General features: G+C 57.0%; 1 pseudogene; it reads right to left on the minus strand.

Moving 5' to 3' along the window:
* Positions 1 to 246: 246 nt before the first annotated feature.
* On the minus strand, positions 247 to 3532 carry LOC102136749 (HLA class I histocompatibility antigen, alpha chain G; annotated as a pseudogene).
* Between the last annotated feature and the right edge of the window lie 579 nt (positions 3533 to 4111).

The raw sequence follows: 4111 nt of genomic DNA on the forward strand, positions 1-4111 counted from the left end.
AGGGCCAAGGACAATGGAGCAGCAAAGATGACCCAGCTGAGCAGTGACCACATAAAGTTCATGGTGGCCTGAGCACCCAGTGTGCACAGCCCCATCTAGTCTCCTCCTCTGCAACAAATCAGCACAAGAAACACGTGTACCGTGGAAGGTTCTCATGTCTTCCATTTATTTTGTCTCTCAAATTTCAGGAAACTTCTCCTTTAATTAACCCATCAACCTCTCTTGGAAATCATTTGAAAAAGTAAATTTATACTCAGATTGTAATTTTAATAGGGAAGTAAGAAGTTACAGCTCAGTGCACCATAAAGTTGAGACAGAGATGGAGACATCCCAGCCCCATTTCTGGAACAGGAAAGGTGATGGGGGAAGGAATGCAGGTCAGCGTGGGGAAGAGGGTCATGGTGGACATGGGGTTAGGCTGGTCTCCCCACCTCCTCACATTATGCCTACAGGAACACAGACACATTCAGATGCCTTTGCAGAAAAAGAAGTCAGGGTTCTTGAAGTCACAAAGGGAAAGAGTTAACAAATCTTGCCACTCAGTCCGACACAGGGCAGCTGTCTCAGACCGCAGAAAAACATTCATGAACAAATTCATATCTGTCACAGTGAGGGGTGACACTTGAAACAGCCCAGCACACGCTCAATACATCCAAGTCAAAGAAACCTCATGGCACAGCTGTGTCCACTGTTCCCCGCAACACCCCACACACATCTGGTCCCCAGGGTCTCACATTTACAAGCTGTGAGAGACATCAGAGCCCTGGACACTGTCACTGCCTGGGGTACAACAAAAACAGGACCTGGTCAGAGCCCACAGGAGATATGGCCAGAGGAGGAAATATTGCCTGAGTGAGCTCCCCAATGGGCTCCCAACCACAAGATCCCAAGGATCTCAGGGATCAGCCTCCTTCATACTTACTTCCAGCCTGAGAGTAGCTCCCTCCTTTTCTATCTGCGGGAAGAAAATGTCCTTTGAGAGGTCAGAAAGGTGGCAGCGCCATGAGGCCCTAGAGGAAACTCCTAGTCTTGGACCCCAGAGAAGTTTCCAGAAATGTGTGACTGCAGACCCAGGGCAGGATAAGGGAAAACAAAGAAAGCAGATGTGGGTCCTGGACTAACTGCCCTCCTAAGGTCTGTCCTCAGCCAGGGACCTTCCCCTGACCTGTGATTACTGGGATCAGGTCCCCATCACTACAATCATCAAGGTGATAAATCTGTGCTTCTTTGTCACATGTGCTTTACAAAAGAGTAAATGCTGGCACACAGGGCCTAGGCTGGGTGGGCCCATGAGTGTAGATGGTGCTTCCCAGTAACCAGGCAGGGCATTTCTACCTGGGGCTTGGAACCCTCAGTGGGACAAAAAAACTCAGACTCCACTTGTCACCCCTTCCTTACCTGAGCTCTTCTTCCTCCACAGCACAAAAGTGACCACAGCTTCAGTGACAACAGCTGTAAAGACAACCAGTCCAGCAATGATGCCCATGATGGGGATGGTGGGCTGGAAAGACTGCTCTGGGAAAGGAGGGGAAGGTGAGGGTCTCTGACCCCAGGCCCCACCACCGACCCCCTTAAAGGTCTCCAGAGGGGCTCCTGCTTTCCCTAATAGACATGATACCTCCATCTCCCTCCTTACTCCATCTCAGCATGAGGGGCTCAGGCAGCCCCTGGTGCTGCACATAGCACGTGAATCTCTGCTCCTCTCCGGAAGGCACCACCACAGATGCCCACTTCTGGAAGGTTCCATCCCCTGCAGGCCTGGTCCCCACGAGCTCCACGTCGTGGGTCTGGTCCTCACTCTCCCGCTGCCAGGTCAGTCTGATCTCCGCAGGGTAGAAGCCCAGGGCTCAGCACCTCAGGGTGGCCTCATAGTCAAAGACAGGATGGTGGGTCACGTGCGAATTGGGGGGGTCTGAAAGGAAGAGTCTGAAAACTCAGGCACTTTGCATCTCTCGTGGGACACTCCAGCAGCACCAGTATGTGACCGTCCTAAGAATGAACCAGATACCTGGCGCGGGAGGGGGGTGGGAGGGAGCACAGAACTCAGACACCAGCCTGGACACGGGCACCTGGGATAATCTCCTAATCCTTGGAAAGTTCTAATCTCTCAGCGGGGGACCAGGGACTTCCGATTCTGACCTGAGTGAAGGCCAAAGGGCTCAGAGGAGCTGGAGTCAGACTCCCACACACATTTAGTGTGAGGCAGAGAGCAAGGCCTGAGGGGAAAAGTCCTGGTGCCTAAGACTGCTGTGGGGTCAAAGGGAACTCCTGATCAGTATTCCAGGGGTTGTCTTCCCCTCCATTCCCTCAGAGACTTCATCCCTTAATTGTCCCAGAGAGCAGGGCGGGCCCTCAGAATCACTCTCTGGTACAGGATCTGGAAACCCAGGAGGATTCCTCTCCCTCAGGACCAGAGGGAGGGCGCTATTCTAGTGTTGCTCCCATTTTCCTCCTCTCCTTGTGCTAGGCCAGCCTGGGAGGTCTACAGGAGATCGGGGAGGCGCCCCATGGCCCCTGGTACCCGCACGATGCAGCATCTCCTTCCCATTCTCCAGGTATCTGTGGAGCCACTCCACTCACGTGCCCTCCAGGTAGGCTCTCCTTCGTTCAGTCGCTTTGGCCGCCTCACACTTGCGCTTGGAGATCTGAGCCACAGTGTCCGCTGCGGTTCAACAGCACAAGTCCTCGTTCAGGGCGAGGTAATCCTTGCCATCGTAGGCGAACTGTTCACACCTGCAGAAGAGGCGCCCGTGGGGCCCCAGGTCGCAACCAATCATCCACTGGAGGGTGTGAGACCCTGGCCCCGCCCCCTCGGTCAGCCCCGCCCCCTCGGTCAGCCCCGCCGGCCGAACCTCGCCCCCTCCCGGACCAACCCGCAGGAATTTTGGTAAAGGCGCGTGGGCTTCTCCCAGGTAGAGGGTCTGGGCGAGTCCCGCGGCCTCGGGGTGGATCTCAGACCTGGAGACTCGGGAGTACCCCGGTCGTCCGTAGGGCGTGGAGGTGGGGGGTCGTGATCTGCGCCCCGGGCCGGGGTCACTCACCGGCCTCGCTCTGGTTGTAGTAGCTGCGCAGGGTCCGCAGGTTCACTCTGTCAGTGTGTGCGTGGGCCTTGGCGATCCGTGTCTCCTCTTCCCAATACTCCGGCCCCTCCTGCTCCACCCACGGCACCCGCGGCTCCATCCTCGGACTCGCAGCGTAGCTATCGAGCCGCACGAACTGCGTGTCGTCCACGTAGCCCACCGCGATGAAGCGGGGTTCCCCGCGGCCGGGCCGGGACACGGCAGCGCTGAAGTACCTCATGGAGTGGGAGCCTGGGGGCGAGGAGGGGCTGAGACCCGCCCGACACTCCTCCCCGCGCGGCTCCCCGGGTCCTGCACCACCGTCGGGTGGACCCCTGGCCCCTCCGCGCAGAGGCCATCTCCCGATCCCGCACTCACCCGCCCAGGTGTCTGTCAGGGCCAGAGCCCCCGAGAGCAGCAGGAGGAGGGTTCGGGGCGCCATGACCACCATCCGTGGCGTCTGGGGAGAATCTGAGTCCGAGTGGGTGAGCGAGGACTTTAGAACCGGGACCGCGGCGACTCTGGCTTCTCTAAAAACCTGTTACCTAATGGGAGTGAGAACTGGAGTCGCCCGGTGAGAATCCAGGAAGAAGGACCCGACACAGGTTGGGAGAAGGAGAGAAACTCTGCGGCGATGGGGAATCCTCAACACGGGGCCTCCCCAATCCATACACTGCCTGTGAGGCCTGAGACCCTGAGAGCCACGCCTGGGGCCCTGGGACTTCGCCCTGACCCGCTACTCCTGTGCCAAGCGCTCTGTCGCAATGTCTCCCTGAGTCTTGGCACAGGAGCTGTCTGAGAAACCAGGGAGAAACACACGGCATGGGCCCCGTCCCTCTCCCTTCACTTTTCCTCACTGGACTCCCCGTCCCAGAACTGGACTCCCTGCCTCCTACTCCTTACCTGTCCTAGTGGACTCTTCTAGAAGAAAACTCACCCCAGAGAGCTTGTTGCCAGAGATTGAGCTTGCCCTGGGAATGGAGGTGTAGAGACAGGGCTTCTTTTTCTTTTCTTTTTTCTTTCTCTTTAAATCTGGAAAAGTTGTGCCTGAG

The sequence above is a fragment of the Macaca fascicularis genome, chromosome 4 (genome assembly GCF_037993035.2).
Source record: "Macaca fascicularis isolate 582-1 chromosome 4, T2T-MFA8v1.1".
Classification (NCBI taxonomy): Eukaryota; Metazoa; Chordata; class Mammalia; order Primates; family Cercopithecidae; genus Macaca; species Macaca fascicularis.